We start from the raw sequence: 18,121 nt of genomic DNA, 5'->3' as shown, positions 1-18,121 counted from the left end.
TTTGTTTTGTTCTTGTTTTTCTTTTTGTACCGGGGATTGAACTTGGGTCCTTGAGCTTGCAAGGCAGGCCACCAAACTGCTGAGCTAAATCCCCGGCCCTGTTATTGTGTGATTTCTTGATAGTAGCTATTCTTTGTGGGGTGAGGTGGAATCTCAGTGTTGTTTTCATCTGCATCTCTCGAATGACCAGTGATGTGGAACATTTTTTTGTATATTTACTTGCTGCTTTTACTTCTTTGTATGAGAAATGTCTGTTCATTTCAGATGCCCATTTTTGAATTGGGTCTTTATATTTGGGGGGGCTGATTCTTTTGAGTTCTTTATATATTCTAGATAATAGTCCTTTGTCTGAGAAGCAGCTGGTAAAAATTTTTTCCCACATTGTAGGTTGTCTCTTAGTTCTGCTGATAAATGCAAATTTTAAACTAACCTAGATGATGTATGCCTGTGTTCCCAAACATGAGGAAGCTGAGGCAGGAAGATTGAAAGTTTGAGTCCTGCTGAGCAACTTGGTGAGATCTTGCCTCAAAATAAGAAAAATAAAGAAAAGTGAAAAGAAAAGAAAAAAAGAAAAGAAAAGAAGATGAGAATGTAGCTCAGTGGTAAGGCACCCATGTTTAATATCCAGCAAAAAAAAAAAAAAAAAAAAGTGAATTTTACACCACAAAAGATTTAAAAGTTCCCAGCTTGAAAATCTGAAATGATATCCTTTTCTTTAAACATTTAAAATTCTTGTGATGTTTCTAAACTTACTTATGTTTGCTTCAGCAGAAAATATGTTTATATTTTTATTTTACTATTTTTAATTAAATGATTTTCTTTTTAAATATTTATTAGTATACATGTGCAATACGAAATGATTGTATTCATATTATGATCATTTTTTACTCCCTTCCATCTTCCTTCTCCCTCCTCCCCATATTCCCTAAAGTATTTCTCTGTTCCTAAATAATCCCTAACATAGCTCCATTGCATATAGGAATCTCAATGCAATATTTAATAACTGTCATCCTCCACATAAGCTGAAATCAACTATCAGGGAACAATTGAATGACTAAAATTGATCATCTTTATCAGTTTTATCTGCTTTTACTGCATCACGTTTCTACAAGGTTTGATGAGCTATGAATCCAAGTCATTCATGTCGCACAAGAAAGTCAGCATGTTAGGCAAACATCCTGAAAACTGATGAGCTCCTTTATGATTCTTGTCATTGTGAGGATAGAGATATCTACCTAAGAGAGCACTGTTTTAACATTGGATCTAACTCTTACCTGGGATGGAAATGGTGTGAAAACAACAGGGCACAATATTTTTTCTCTTACAAATAAATGATTAAAATGGCAAAATGAGAATCAAGACTTGTCATGTAGAGGTACAAGATCCCAACAATGAATGTAACTGTACTGTATTCCTAAAATGTACCAATAAACTCAATTAAAGCTGAAAAAAATATAAACCTCTCAACACCATGGATATCTTCATGTGTAAGCAGCTAGGACTTAGTTCAATCATGATTTTATTGGTGAAGAGACTCCATATTAAGAATGGCTCCTAGTCTATTATTACTCTAAACTTTGATTTATAAAAAGCAAACTTTTCTCTACATATAAACTTCTATCAGAAAAAATATTTACTGTTTTTCCTTTAATTTTTCTAATGAATCCCATAGTGACACCACTGAATGAATGGCAGTTTTCTGAAATTTAAAGAGAACATTAAAATGTGTTAAATATGTATTTTTCCAATGCTTACCCCTCCATTCAGGTCACTGTCTGTAAGTGTGCTGGTGCATTTAATTTCAGCTCTTATATTCCTTCAATTTTCAATTATTTCATGATTAATTTACACTGAAGAGGACTTTTCTTTTCAAAAAATTTATAGTTATGCCGTCAGATTTTTATTTTTTTATTTATTTACTTTTGGTACTGGGGATTGAACGCAGTCAGATGTTTAAAAAGACTTCTCACTAATTTGGCTATAGGTCCCAACCTTACTGCTCCCTTTCATAATGTTAAAATTTCTCAAATTGAGAAGGATAGTTTTAACAGAGACGTAAGGTAAATATCTCTCATTAGCTAATCAATTATCTTTGGAAATGGTACTTTCTTATGTCATTCTATTTTATTTTTATAGAAATGTATTATACATATTCAAAGGGTTCATGTGATATTGTGCACATGCATGTGATGCCCACTGATCAATCCCAGCCTCTTCATCCACTGTCACCCTACCCGCAATGTCTAGTCATCACTCTTCTTTATTCAAGTCAATATTTTTATTTTTCACCTCCATAAATGAGAAAGAAAACATGCAGTACTTGTCCTTCTGTATCTGGTTTATTTCACTTAACAGAGTCTCCACCATTTCCATTCATTTGCTGCAAATGACAGGATTTAACTCTTCTTTATGGCCGAATAATACTCTCTTGTGCATAAACACACCACATTTTCTTTATTCATCTGTTTATGAACATCTAGGCTGATGAAGCCACCAACTTTTTAGAAGCTCTGTGGCTCTGTGTAAGTCCTTGAACACTGCTTGTTCTCCCTTGCTTATTTGTACAGAAACAATACAGTCTTTGGGTTACTTTAAACTATGATATTCCATTGTTTTCTTAAAAGTACTGTTATAGAATACATGAAGATGTTTGTCCCCTTACTTTCCTAACTTTGCATTAATTATAAACTTAGCAGATCTTTCAGACTGTACAAATTTTTTCAAAAGAGAATTAATTTTGAAACAGTTTCCAATTAACAGAAATATAAACTATAAAATACTTAGCACAGATATAACTTACACAGTTTCCTCTATTACTACTATCTTGCATAAATATCACAATTTTGTTACAAAGTGATCATCCAATAATTAAGAATCATAATTAGATAAAGTCCACTCTTTATTAATGCTTTTTTAGTTATTCTAATATTCTAATATCTTCTGTTCCAGGATTCTGCTCAGGGAACCACACTTCATTTAGGTGTCGTATTCACACTGACTCTTCTTGGCTGTGATAGTTTCTCAGATTTTCCTTGTTTTTGAAGACTGAGATTTCTGAAGGATTCTGATCAGGTAGTTTGTTGAATGCCTCTTGGTTGGGATTTGTCCAGGTTTTTCTCATGGATAGAAGTAGATTATGGGTTTTATGAAAGATGATCACAGAGGTAATATATTGTCTTTGTCACAACATACAAAAGGTATATAGTATTTACTTCACTTTTAACCTAATAATAATAATGTTGATGCTAACCTTGATTACTTGGCTAAGGTAGTGTTTGTGAAGTTCTCTTATTATTCTTTTATTCCCTTTTCCATATTGAACTCACAATACATAGCCTATCCATAATGTTCTATTGTAATGGAGTTTAAAAAGGTAACACTATGGTACATTAGTAAAAGAAAAGAAAAGAAAGAAAGGCACTCTTCTTCTATGAGAATAGACATCTCTATAAATTATTTGTAATTCTACAAAAGAAATTTATCTCTTCTACCCTATATATTTGATGATTCAATCATTTATTAGTACCAGGATGAATTCCTCATTTTTAAACAATAAATAAGTTTTCAGTACAATCCATTTCTTCTTTACTTTAGTGCCCAAATTTTTCAGCATTGACCATTTGCAATTCTTTCAGTTGGCTCTGGAATTCCTTCAACACTCTTCATCAATGTAAGGTTTTTGTTGCTGTTGTTGTTGTGTTTTGTGTATGCCCTTATTTCTAGCACTGTAAGATGTTCTAGATCAGTTTACTTCCTGTTCTAGTCTTAAAATCATCTATTTATCTAAACCCATTCATCTTGCTTCCTTTTACCTGAGAATGTTATTAAATTCTACCCTTCCTCTTTTGTTTACCTTTCAGCTCTAACATTGAGAAACTGGCTCTCACAGTCTCACACTCATTCAAGTTTTTCAGTTCAGGTATATATGTATAGCTGTGTCCGCATTGTTAATTCAACTACCCATGGGAAACAACTTTATGAATTAAACACAGTGTTTGTGGGCACTTCCAGTCACTTCTAGTATTATGGAATCCATCCATTTCCAAAGTTATTTAGGTCAGCACCATTTTCCCCCAGGTCCTTCTCTGAGATTTATTTTTTATAGACTTGTAATAATGTTAAATTTCCTGTCACCATCCATGTTGGGATCTTCTGAATTCCTAGGTAATTTTTTAAACATTGTATACATTTTATGTATGCTTATTTTTGTACAACAAAATTCTACATTCTATAGGTTTTTAATAATATATAATGTTATAACATATAATGCTATAGTATCACAAGGATAACTTCATCCCTACCTCCTAGAAAAACTATACATTTCACCTTTTTCCACCTTGACCCCAGATAACCACTAACCTTGTTACTGTCACAATCATTTTGTTCCTTCCTAGAATATCATTTGGATCATAAATTATTTAACTTTTTTCGATTATCATTTTATACTTTGCATTTCTTATTTGTTTGTTTGTTTATTTATTTATTTATTTAGAGACAGGATCTCACTCTGTAGTTGAGACTGACCTGGAACTCACTATGTAGCCCAGGCTGGTCTTGAACTCACAGCAATCCTCCTGCCTCAGCCTCCCAAGTGCTGGGATTACAGGTGTGCGCCACTACATCCGGTTTATACTTTGCATTTCAGGATTCTCCCTGTCTTCCTAGTTTTGCCATTCAACAACATTCCTTTGTATGGATATTTTACTCATCTACCTACTGAAGGGTATTTTGGCTCCTCCCATTAGGGAAAATGATGAATAAAGTTAATATAAACATTCATATGAGGACTTTTGTGTGACTATGTTTTCAAGACATTGGGATGAATACCTATGAGTATAATTTCTGTGTAGGTGTGTAGTGACTATATTTAACTTTGTTAAAACAAAGCAAAATGTGATGAAACTGCAAAGCAGCTGCATATTTTGAATCCTCAGAAACATTGAATGAGTGTTCCTGTTACTCTGCACGCTTGTCAGAATTTATAGTGTCAGATTGAGGGAAGTTAGTCATTCAAGTAGGTGTGAAATGGTACTGCATTCTTGTTTGCAATTGAAATTCCTTGGTAACGCATCATAAAGGGATCATACATAGGCTTATTCGCTGTCTGTTTATATTCTTTGGTGAGATGTCCAAATATGTTGCCCATTTTTTGAATGAATTCTTTGTTTTCCTGTTGCTGGGTTTTTAGAGTTCTTTGCATATTTTGGACATCAGTACTTTAGTGCTACATAAGGTAAGAAAGACTGAGTGATGAACTTCACAGGGAAAAGGTTCATACAAAACACAGGATCAAGGCATGAGTCTGGGCTGGGTGGTAGGGCTGGCAAGTGGGGTTCAGAAGAGAATAAGCATCATGAAAGTTTGTTTTTGTCAGTAAGTCTTCCCTTTTTGGATTTTTGAGACAAGGTCTCACTATGTAGTTGAGACTGACTTGGAACTCATTGTGTACCCCTGGCTGGTCTTGAACTCACAGCGATCCTCCCGCCTCAGCTTCCTGAGTGCTGGGATTACAGGCTGCCACAACCAGCCTCTTCCATTTATTTTTAAACTGAAAAAGAATGGCAAATGGGGAAGAAAAGTTTATATTTTAATTTTGCAAAACATCCTACCCACTAATTCTACTCTTTTGCTATTTCTATCTAAATTCAAACTTATTTAGGGGGTTGTCATATTTACATGTGCATCAAAATTAATATGGCTTATGTAAACTTTGGAACTGACATAATGCAAACATCATCTAAATCTATAAACCTTATTTCAAAATCAATCTACATAATATGTAAACAAACAGGCTTTCAATCAAAGTTTAATCAACTTATTATTAAATATTATTATAAACTGACATTCCTTCTAATTTATGTAACTACTGATTAATCAAATCTTTAATTTACTTGTGGTTTCAAACCTCATTTATCTTCTTCAAGTAATCAGAAATATTCTATAGACATTGTAAAAGTCAATTTATGAAATATAATTTATTTCAATTTGAGAAAGTATTTTTTCAGTCAATTAAGTCTAAAATTATATAGGTTATTTTGAAAATTCATATAAACCATTTTTAATGTTTCTAATATACTTCAAGACACTTTTATCCTATTACTTGGTAAAAAAAAATCCCTAGGCTTTAAGTATTTAAGTTTTGACATTCTTTTCTGATAAAGCTATGCATAGCTTTTACGTTTTATGCATAATTACTTGAAATAAGACAACCATATAATGTATCATCTAAAGAAGTATGATTTTATGAATAAAAGAATGTAGGAAAAATAATGATAGTAGTAATCGTGAAATAAAATGTGTCTGTCCTGGGTAAATTAGGACAAAAGTTAAATCTAATCTTAACTTTTATTTATTTGTTTGTTTGTTTGTTTATTTATTTATTTTGGTACCGGGGATCTAACTCAGGTCCTTGCACTTGTGAGGCAGGCAGCAGAACCACTGAGCCAAATCCCCAGCCCCTAATCTACACAAAGGATCATACTTGGGTCCTTGTACTTCTGAAGCAGGCACTGGAACCACTGAGCTAAATCCCTGGCCCTTTTTCTATACTTTTTTTAGATAACTTATTTATAAAATTACTGGTATTTACACAATTTAACAACTAGAAAAGCTTTCTGTTAGCTTGTCAAGATAGAGTGGGAAACTAAGACTAAGACAGTAAATTATGGCAAAGGATCATACTTGGGTCCTTGTACTTCTGAAGCAGGCACTGGAACCACTGAGCTAAATCCCTGGCCCTTTTTCTATACTTTTTTTAGATAACTTATTTATAAAATTACTGGTATTTACACAATTTAACAACTAGAAAAGCTTTCTGTTAGCTTGTCAAGATAGAGTGGGAAACTAAGACTAAGACAGTAAATTATGGGACAGTTAAAAATATGCTGAAAATGTTTCAATGGTTATCCTGCTCCAAACTTATTCACCTAACAAGTTTCCATGAAATTTACCACTAAAAATGTATTATTGTTTAAGCCCTTACTTCTCAAAGTCTATTCAAGGGATATCATTGCCAGTGTTTTGCTCAAGGGCTAAGAACTTTTGATATATGTAGCATTGGTTCTTCTTTTTATGGGAAGAAAATGAGGTTTTGTTTTATGGGTTTCTTATTCATTGTTTATTAGTACCTTTTATGTATAAAATATGATGACACTCCTCATTGGGAATTTATACCTGTACATGATATATCTTGATTCTTATTTTTCCCCATTTCCTTGCCCTCCCTTCCACCTTTCCACCCCTTCCTATTTACAAAGATCTTGTTTCCTTTTCCTTTTCTCATATGTTTCTTTTCCCTTCTTTCTTTCCCCTACTCCCTCCACTTCCCCTTCCCCTTTCGACCTTTTCTTTCTATTTCAAGTTATCTATCATACATTTTGGTCCTCATTTACATTTTTAGTTTCTCACAGTAGAGAAACTATTTGGTATCTACACATGTGTGTCCTATTTATTTCACTTAAGAGTATGGCCCCACTGTGCATCTCTTTAGCTATAAATGTCTTTAGTTTATCATTCTTTATGACTGCTCTGACTCTCCTTGTTGTCTATAAGGAAGGGCAAGCCAAAGCTCCTCTTTCCAGAGATAAGATATACATCTGCAAGAATGAAAGAAAAAGATCAATGGCTTGAAATTTTGTGCTAGAACTTTTATTTATAAATTATGTTTGCTATTTAAAAAAATATGAAAGATACTTTCCTTTTGTGTCAAAAAAAGGCAAAGGAATACTGAGTTTTACAAAAAGTGTACAATAACATGGGGGGAGCAGGATGGGAAATATGTCACCAGTTAACAGTAAACAGAGGACGTAACTGCAGGAGAAAATTGCCAGACAGGTTTGCCCTTGCTGGAAAAGCAAAACTTTTACGTAACAATGAAATTGCTGGGAAAATATTTCAGATAACCATGGCTACATAACATACCACCCAAAACGTAGTACTTCAGAATAACTATTTATAGTTGTTCATATTTCTAGGGTCTGACTGAGCTCAGCTGGATGGTTCTTCTGGTGCTGAAGTCGAGAAAGGCCATGGCCATTGAGGGATTTAAATGAAGGTCCAAAATGGCATGAGCATATGGTTTTCTGCTGATATTGGTTATTGACAAGAGGCCCATCTGTGCCTTGACCAGACTGTTCTCCACACGGCCTTTTGTTGTAGACTTGGGTTTCACAGCATGCCTACCAGATTCTAAGGGACAGAAGATAGAAGCTACCAGACATAGGCTAGAGTCTCAAGGAGAAAGTTTGAAGATGTTTGGGGTATAAGATGTTTATTTGGGATGGAGATGAGGGGAAAAAAAGGTAAAAGAAACAGAATAACAAAGAGGAGGTACTCAAGCTGAGAAACAGTTGGTTAATTTGTCCCATACCAGGGCAAAACGTCCAGAACTTTATGCCCCCTCCTTTTGTTGACCTGAGAAAAGATCTGAACTTAGATAAGCTAATTCCCATGGCTGAAGCTGAAGGAGTTGACACAGTTTTGTGCTGTCTTTCTCTCGCTGCACAGAAAGCTCCTCCCAAAGAGTGTATCTGAGCAGCTAATCGTATATCTAACAGTCCTCTCAGGGTGTGAACTTGTAGATTAGCAAACAGCTATTTAACCCATTTCAAAATTAATCAGATTTATCAAAACTACAAGAACAGTCCATTTTGGTGGAAAGGGAACCTAAACTCCATCATTTAATGCAGGACTAACACGCATATACATACAGAGAGTGTAGGAAAGTGGAAAAGCAATTAAGATTTTGCCTTCTGGCAGTAATGATGCATATATAATACATTCAGCACAGCAAGTTCCTGTTCAATTACTACGCAAATTCAAAACCAAGGCATTTGTCATCAGAGCTAAGTAGATTCAGATGAGAACTTACTGCTTTTCAGAAGCACCTGTGAACTAAAAAATAAAATAGTATCAACAAAGTCATTATCTGCTTTGTATATACCCAATACAACATGGAGAAAGGGACATGACAGGCACAATATAAGCCCCCCCCAAAAAAAGAAAGAATCTAGATGTACTTTGTGAGGCTCGGACAGGAGGATTGAAAGTTTGAGTTCTGCCTGAACAATCTAGTGAGACCCTGTCTTAAACTTTAAAGAGGGCTAGGGATATGGCTCAGTGATAGAGCATTCCTGGGTTTGATCTCCCAGGAAAGAAAAAGAAAAGAAGAAAGGAGAGGAGGGGAGTGAAGGGAAAGAAAAAAGAAGAGAAGAGAAGAGAGGAGAGGAGAGGAGATGGGAAGGGAAGAAGAAACAAAGACAGGGAGAAAGAAAAAGGGGGAAGGAGGGAAGCAAGAAAGAAAAGAGAGAGGAGGGGGAAGGAAGGAAGGAAGAGAAAGAAAAGAAAGGAAGATTGAAAATCCTATAAAGCAGTTCCTGGCCCATAGTCATCCTGAAATGTAGCGAGGCAGTCATGGTTTCCTGTCTCGAGGTCCAGACAATGTACTTTCATTGGGGTTCATTTCTGCTCCCTGAGAGCAGTTCTCCATGCCTCTATCTGAGTCATCTTTATTTTCCCATAAGAAATGGAGTATATTTGCAGATACTTTTCTCAGCCTTTGTTCTGCTCATAGATTAATAGTATAAGAGGTCACCTTTACATTTTGAACTATCTCTATTTTAGTTTAAGCATTAGAAGTGCTGTTGAAAATGCTGGCTTTCTTAAAATATCATTATTTTAAAACAGACTGCTTGAGATACATTCTGTTCTACCAAGGCCACAGAATTAAGGTATTAAAAGAACAATAATTTTAAATTCCTAAAATCCCATTTTTTAAGCAAAAGGGTTTAAGAGGGACTGCCATAAATGTCATAGAAACTTTGCTGCCTAGGTGACATAATTAATAAGATAAGCCCTAGATATACTTATGAAATCTCTCTTGTCTAGCTGACAGAATGAATCCTTAGTTTTTCTCAAGGTTAAAGAAAGGCTTTTTCAACTACACACTTGAACTGATCTTCACTTTCACTCTGAGGCTGTTTTCCTGGGAGCACTCCAGATTTGACCTTTGCTTTCAGTTTTTCATTTACTCTAAGTACCTTTTATGTGCTGAGTATGTTGGATAAAATACTAATTTATGTCCCAACTCTGCATATCCTGGCTCGGATATGTTTTTACTAGATCAGAGGTTAACCAGATTATGGCCTACAGTTAAAATGCAGATGGCAATGGGCTTCTGTCAATAAAGTTTTATTGGAGCACAGCCTATTCTCCTATTTATTTTTACATCATCTAAGCCCACTTTTGTACCATAAGTGCAGAGTATAATCATTTTTAGAGTCACCATATTTCTGAAAAGGCCTGAAATACTGACCATTTGATCCATTACAGAAAATATATGCTGACCCCTACTCTGATTACTGCTTAAAACTTAAAGTTGACACTTTCAATATTCGGTTTAGAAACTTCCTTTGCCAAATACACAAGTTCATTAGCTAGATTTTCTATCTTTCATATTACCACAAGTTATAGCATTGGAAAATATAGGGTCACCCTTTGCTATACTCCAAAAAACAATTTTCTTGCTGTCTTACACCTCCACTAAATGTTCTCCAAGGAGCAGTCCTTTCTGCCTTGGTCTTAGAATGAAGCTGCTACAGAGACAATATTTTAAATTCCTAAAATCCCATGTGACCAAAAGAGCCCAGGAGACACTCTATTCTCCCGACACTCTGTGGTCCTGCTGAGATGTTTGCTAATCCCTTCTCTAGATTCTCCTAATCAAGGCTCTTCTTACTACACTTCTGCATGCTTGGAAAGTCAGTCCCCTAAAAGTTAGACTTTTGACATAGCAGCACCCCACTTCTAGCTACCAAGTTCCCCTTTGGTTATCTAGTGCTACAAAACAAACGATCCCAAAACTTGATCTAAAATAACCACTGGCTTATTTTGAATAATTCTGTAAAGTTACCTGGATAGACTCTTTTGTACATGTCAGCAAAGGATATACTAATCTGAGGCTAACTGGATTTAAATGCCTATCATAGAAGCACTTTTATTATTTATTGTGTAATACATAATTCCAAAGCTTACCATTTTAAGGCAATAGAAATCTATTATCTCACCGTCATTTTGTTTTTCCTCATTAAAATCGGGCAGTTCTCCGTCAGGGCCTCTCCAGAGGGAAGTCAACCTATGAGTTGATTCTGTGTGTGTTGGTGGACAGGATTCAGCTGTCATTAGAAAACCCTTTCTCAGGCTGTCTGAGGGTCCTCAAGCCATGGCACCTTGCTTCCCCACAGGGGTGGCCTGAGAAAGAGACACCACGACAAAAACCACCACGCATTTTATAACAAAATCTTAGAAGTGATATGTTGCCACTTGTGTGATATTCAATTGGTTGTACAAACCCATCCTAAGTGGAAAATATCTTATGCAAAACTGCATTTGATACTCCTCATCTACCCAGTATCACAGTTTCGCAGCGCTGTATAGCGATGAGTGCTGGGTGGTTACCCTTGGCATCATGTGTCTGACTGACGGAAAGATAGTTATGACCCATGCCGCTGCCCATCACTGAGAGAGAGAGGATCATACCCTGTATCAAAATACACAATTTGAAGTACAGTTTCTACTGAGTGCATCGTGTTTTTTCACCATTGCAAAGGTGAAAAAGAGTAAGCTGAACCATCACACATTGAGGACCACCTGTAGTATATGGGAGGGGAGCAGGAAGCAGCCTTCACCGGTTCCCATGTTGTAGACCAGCAACTACTAGGACAAACGTCCACAGCTGTCAACACTGTGAGCGCCGTGATTCCCTTCTCTAGGGTTCCTGAGTCCATCCTGTGCTTCTCAGCACGCGGGTTGAATTCTAGGAGGCAATATGCAGAATAAAAAGTTTTGTCTGTAAGAGTAATTAGTGAACAGAATGGTTTTTATATAATCAGCGAATTTCTTTTGGGTCCAACAAGTTACATCTACAGCAGTTATTTTACCTGTAAATTTGGCTGTGTGGTACAAAAGTTGTAAATTACACAGGCCTGCTGGACTATTCAACTCTCCACTCCCAGCTGAGCAGAGGTTCGAACATAAATATAATGTTCTTAGGTTGAACTCCTACACATTTATGTTAACAAAGCTGGAGCAAGTAGCTACAGTGTAAACTCGTTCTTCATAAGTAGCCTGCTTTGGGTTCAGATTTACACTGCAGCTTTCTGCGCAGCTTAGCCTTAATCTACAACTTCACCTTTTATTTTTTCATTTTGGATTTTTTTTTTTTGAGGCAGGGTCTCACTATGTAGTTCAGGATGGGCTAGAACTCACTATATAGCACAGGCTGGCCTCCAACCAGCAAGAGTCTTCCTGCCTCAGCCTCCCCAGTTCTGGGAACTCACCAGTGCCACCTCACCCAGCTACACCTTCTCTTCATACAGACATAAACTCGTACCTTTCCATGTAACTTTGACTGAGATCCAGTGAGAACACAAGTGAATTTCTGTGACATTAAAAGAGTACCACCTCCCAGATAGTGCTAGTAGAGTGCTTGCGTCCATCAGATTGCATCCCATAGACATCACTGCTAACTCAGATCCTGTCTGACATTGTATGACTCAGATGCTGTAACCTCTGGCCACTCACCATTGCAGCTAGTCCTCTTATCCCTGTTTCATTCTGAGTTAAGCTGCTCTCTTTAATGACCTGCCTTTGAAGAAAGCACTCTACTGTACCTCATTCACTTTTTTCAAAATGGAAAACAGATAATTTAGGTGTGCTGTTGGCAGTGACACTATTTTTTCACGACCCTTTGAAAAACTAATGTGCAGAGAGCCACCTGTCATCTTCAAAAGTGAGCACAGAAAGCCAGAAGCGTGGCATTTTGACACTCAGTGCTAACATCCTAAGCAGGCTGCATTTTGGGACTCTGTTCAAAACACTTTTCCCGTGGATTTGTATGCCCTAGCCAGGCTTTGTCTTCACGTATAAAGCACAATGAAAGTGTGTCCGTAGTTCGTTACATAGCTGAAGTTTCAGCTTTTAAAAATTTACTTGCTCTCGTTTTTATTGCTTTCATTAAGCTAAATTTTTCATATTATCGCTCAACCAAGCCAGCAATGATTCAGATTGTCAATATTCCAAAATTCACTCAAAAGCCTTACTAGTCAGAAGCTAATATTTAATATATAAATATTTATATAATTATATATACATTTATATAATATGCAAAATAAAATATAAAAATCTTTAATATAGTATTTCCAGTGATACTGTATTTTAATACAGAATGGGGATATTGGTTCAGATGCAAGGTACTTTATAAACAGTAATCTTCAAATAAGTTGGTGCTATTGCTGCTATCCCATAAACCCAAAAATGGGACCAGCACTAACATAATTTCCTGATCTCACACAGAAATCATTCAAAGCAAAGGTAGGATATCATCAATTTCTTCTCTATCTTTGTTCTTAAACAATAAACTCAGGGTTTCAAGGAGTTTATAAGACATTTATCAAAGTACGATTCAACCCATATTATGGCCTGGAGTGTAACAGAAATATTTATTGAAGGCATTAAAAATAATTTTGTCTGTGAAATTTGAATAGATTGAAACAAGTATATTATGAATATGAGGAAAAGTTATAGTATAACAATAATGTAATCACACTATCACCCAGGTTAAAACTAGAATGTTACCTTTTAAAAGCCCTCGAATGACCCTACTTGAGTGTTTCCTTTTCCACTATCCAGAAACATGATTGGGAATCCTATGCTAATCATTTCCTGTGTTTCCCTAATATTTTTATAACTTATGCATGAATTTTTATATAATGTACAGTTTCCACCACTTTCTATTTGATTTTATCAATTCTATGTTATCTATTCTGACTTATTTCTTACACTCAACAATATATTTTTGTTATGTTTCATTAGTTTTTCTACTCTATAAACTGCTATAATAGAATGTAGTTTATTCTTTAATAGGTTAATATCGTATCTTTTTACTTTTGATATTACCGCAGTGTTCTTCTATACGATTTCTCGTCCACATTGACAACAGAGCAAGTGACAACTAATGGAATTGCTAGGTAACAAATACGAGCATGTAGAACTTTAAAATAATGCTACAGCAACGGAAATGGGCTAGCACAACCTCCAAAACCCCAGATAAGATGTCAAGTTTTATTGTTACTCATTGCCGTGATCTGGATATGGTTTGGACAGGGGCCCCAAAGGTTCATGTGATGAATCTTTCAGTATTGTGAGGTAATAAGAGAATGAAACTTAATCTCACTATGGCGTTTAAAGGTAGAGCCCATGAGAGATAATAACGTTTAGACAAGGGGGTCAGAGTGAAGTCTCCATGATTGGAAAATGGGGGCTTTATAAGAAGAAGGCACAAGCAGAACACACATGAGCTCGCTCTCTGTGACTTGCCCTGTGACATCTTCCACTGCTGGGAACGCTAGTAGCAAAGCAATGACCACACTGGTCCTCTTGACCTTGGGCCAAAACTATGAAAGAAATAGACCTATTTTCTTTATTGCTTACCTGGTCTGAAGAATTACATTCTTAACAACAGCAAAGAGGCTAATACACCAACATGATGTCTTTACCTTAGATGGCCAGGTAGGAGAAGTCCTTCATATTACCCTGCCTCAGGTGATGCCACAAATCAATACGGAAAAGGGGAAAAATCTGGCCAGTCATTCATTGGCTCTCACAGTCTCCCACTTGAAAATGACACAGGTTACACAGCCACATTTAACTTCTAGAGGAACACATGTCCTAGTGGAAAAATAAGAAATATCTATGGACTGTCTAAATTTCTATTAATGATGATCACAAACACAAAATTACATCTTTAATTTACATACCCAGCAGACAGGAAAAAGAGATCCATTACTTCACATCCTTGCAATTCTTTTATTGTCAGACATTAAAATGTTTTTAACCTGATACATTTTAATAATCTCATTATTTTTAACTTAATTTCCTGGTTAATAATTTTGAGCATCTTTTCATTAATTATGCAGTAAGTGTACTATTTTAAAAATACTATAAACCTTTGTGCTGTTTTAACTATAACAGTAAGGGCATCTGTTTGAATATAGTCATTCATTTTATACAGACTGTAGGACCATATAGTAAACAATTTTGTATCTATCAGCTCATCAAATATGGAGGCTTGTATAGATTGAGTTTTAAGATATTGAAAGGCACCGATTTTAAAAGAGTGCAGCAAGGGCAGCACATTTTAATGAAGATTGCTTTAATATAAAATAAACTTTGCGTATTTGACTCCTCCTGAGCAGTGGGCCTGTATCTTCATCACAATGCAATGTGGTGAACTTGTGAAATCCTACAGACTAGGAATGAAACAAGGCTTTAAATAGAAGTTGTGACTCACTTAACAAATATTTATCAGATATTTATTCTGACCACATACAGTGCTGTGAAATGAAAATGAAATGATGACTGAGGCAGACAAAAGTGCTGGTATTCTGGATTTCATGAGCTAAGAGTGGGAATGAAGTTAAGTACTCAACATACTTTCTGTGGAAGCACTCTAAAACTACCTGAACTCTATTTACCGGTCATAAGAATGTCTGTGATTATGCTTTTATAAAGTACTGGATTTAAACTGAATTCAACTCCTTAGAAAGGAATTAACAATAAGATTCTTTGACTTCTTACTTATATGTCATAATATTTTCAAATTACTTATAAAGTCATAACTAGAAAGATTATTAAAACTATCTCACTAAAATGATGTATGTCATAAATAAATAAGGTCCCGAAAAGTGAAGTGCTTGTCCAATGTCACAGATAGTTAACAAGAGGACTGAGAATCCAAACAGCATGAACTTAAGAAGAGGTATTTTATATTTCAGGTAGAAATAACGAGTAGACTCAAGTACAAAGAAAGCATGGGAGAGACTAGCCACAGGTAGTAAAAATATAAAATATATATTGTAGATACAAACACCTTTGAGCAACTTTTACAAGGATGCTTAACTAAATAACTTTATTATTTTTCATGGACATTTGCTAATATGTTGGTAGTATTAAAAGTGTTAGTAAATCAGTGTCCAAGCTTTTAACCTAAATAGAAGGAATTCTGGATGGATACCATCTGTGACCACCTAGGGAATTTCAAAGAGGCCATGGTGGTGGACAGAGCTGGCATTCTGAACCTTACCAGTAATTAAACACCGACTCTGCCATTCACTTCTGCTTTGCAAATAAGCTTAGAATTCCACGATTTCTCGCTGACAGATTTAAAAAAAATAGGAATTTAGTGGGCACTTCAAGGGAAAAAGGGTTTTAGAAACTGTAAAGTTAAGAACTCTGCTCCTGGCTGTCAGAAGCTCTGACAGGATTCAGACAGGCTCCAGCAGGGAGTGACGGCATTTTCTATCACAACCACAAAGTTGCTTGAGAGAACAGAACTGGGTAATAAAGTAGCCAGTGTGGATTTTCTTCACATTCTAACTTGCATGCTTTATGTTCTAAAACAAATCAAATCACATTTCAAATAATCTCTCTCAAGTCTTGTAACAAATTATACTTGTTGTGTCGAAGGAAATGGGCTCTTTTCCTCCATAGACATAATCAAGGATCTCTATGAACAATATCAGAAATCTGTCTAGTAAGGGAGGGTGAGGTTAGATGTATGGGGCTGTTCCTCATTTCATGGCAGTTTTAACTTTACCGTTACCCCTCATGTCCCATGATACTGTTTTTGAGGCTAGTCTAGTGCTCTATGCTGAACACTGCCCCTCCAAAAGGCTCACTGACCCACCATGGTCAAGTGCTCCCCTGCCAACACCGGTAGCACTGCCATTTAGATTCAGTACGAAGTGCCTGGTCTAACAGCATTGATAAGCCACCTCCATTTGGGGAGTTTCAAACAACTCTGGTGTTTCTGTAGTACTCCCAGTCTCTTCTGTAGAATGGCTTCTCTCCTCTCAATTCCTAGAATTGTCATCTCTCTTCTTTGGATAAGCCCCGCTCCCATCCAAAACTCTTGGACAGAGGTTTTTCTAGTTACCTAGAAAGTTTACTTGCACACTGGGAACTTGAAACATGGAACCTGAACATACAGTGTTCCCTTAAAGCTGAAATTTCAGAATCAGAATACTGAGGCTGGGCCACAGTTATGATTTGTAACTTAAACGTCATCTAAAGCGCATGTTGAAGCCTTGGTCAACAACCTGTGGAGTTACTGGGAGGTGGTGGAACCTTTAAGAGGAAGAGTGTAGTAGACGCATTTTAGGCACTAGGGTCATTACCTTGAAGAGAACATGGGATCCTGGCCCTCCCTCTCTCTTTCCTGATTCCTGTGCTCCATGAGTTGAGCATGTACATCTGCCACACAGTCCCTGCCATGATAGCCTCTAACCACAGGCCCAAACACAATAAAGCCAAGTGACTATGGATTGAAATCGCTTTTAACTGTGAGCTACAATAATCCATTCCCCTTCTCTTTTGTGTCCATAGCTGGAGCTGCAGAGGCCAAAATAAAGTTCAATCCTTGTGCAAATTCAGATTGAAGTAAGAACCCTAAAAGGCATTTCAATGCACCTCCCTACATTTCAGGAAGACTATGTCTTCCCCTTTTTCCAAAGAGCTGAGACAGAAATATAATGTTCCATCTATGCCCATCTGAAAGGATGATGAGGTTCAGATTGTGCTAGGACACTACAAAGGTCAGCAGATTGGCAAAGTAGTCCAGGCTTACAGGGAGAAATATGTCATCCATTGAGTGGATGCAGCAGGAAAAGGAAAATGGCAGAAGTGTCCATGTGGGCAATCACCCCAGCAAGGTGGTTATCAGCAGGATAAAGCTGGATGATGACCTCAAAAAGATCCTGGAATGGAAAGCCAAATCTTGCCAAATAGGAGAGGAAGTGGGCAAACACAAGGAAGATACAACTGAGAAGATGCAGGAATAAAGTCCTCTTACATACAACTTTAATTTAAAAATGCTAAAAAAGAACAATAAACCTTTTCTCCTTTATGTTGATTTTCCCTGGTATTTTGCACCAGTGAGAAAAGGCTGACTAATACAGCTATCCTCTGACGTGAAAAATCTCTCTCATAGATAAAGTATAATGTGTTTTGAGGTTACACAAAGCATATAATATCTCAGTAAACTCCTATCATGTTTAGGCAAAGGAAC

At 36.3% G+C, this 18,121-nt stretch overlaps 1 pseudogene; it reads left to right on the top strand.

Annotated features, from left to right (window-relative positions):
* The first annotated feature begins 16,061 nt into the window (after positions 1-16,061).
* LOC104864187 lies at positions 16,062-17,894 on the top strand (annotated as a pseudogene).
* The last annotated feature ends 227 nt before the right edge of the window (positions 17,895-18,121 follow it).

The sequence above is a fragment of the Fukomys damarensis genome, unplaced genomic scaffold (assembly GCF_012274545.1).
Source record: "Fukomys damarensis isolate Sample0158 unplaced genomic scaffold, DMR_v1.0_HiC HiC_scaffold_17, whole genome shotgun sequence".
NCBI lineage: Eukaryota > Metazoa > Chordata > Mammalia > Rodentia > Bathyergidae > Fukomys > Fukomys damarensis.
The sequence above is the reverse complement of the archived record's forward strand: the minus strand, read 5'-3'. Positions and strand labels throughout refer to the sequence as shown.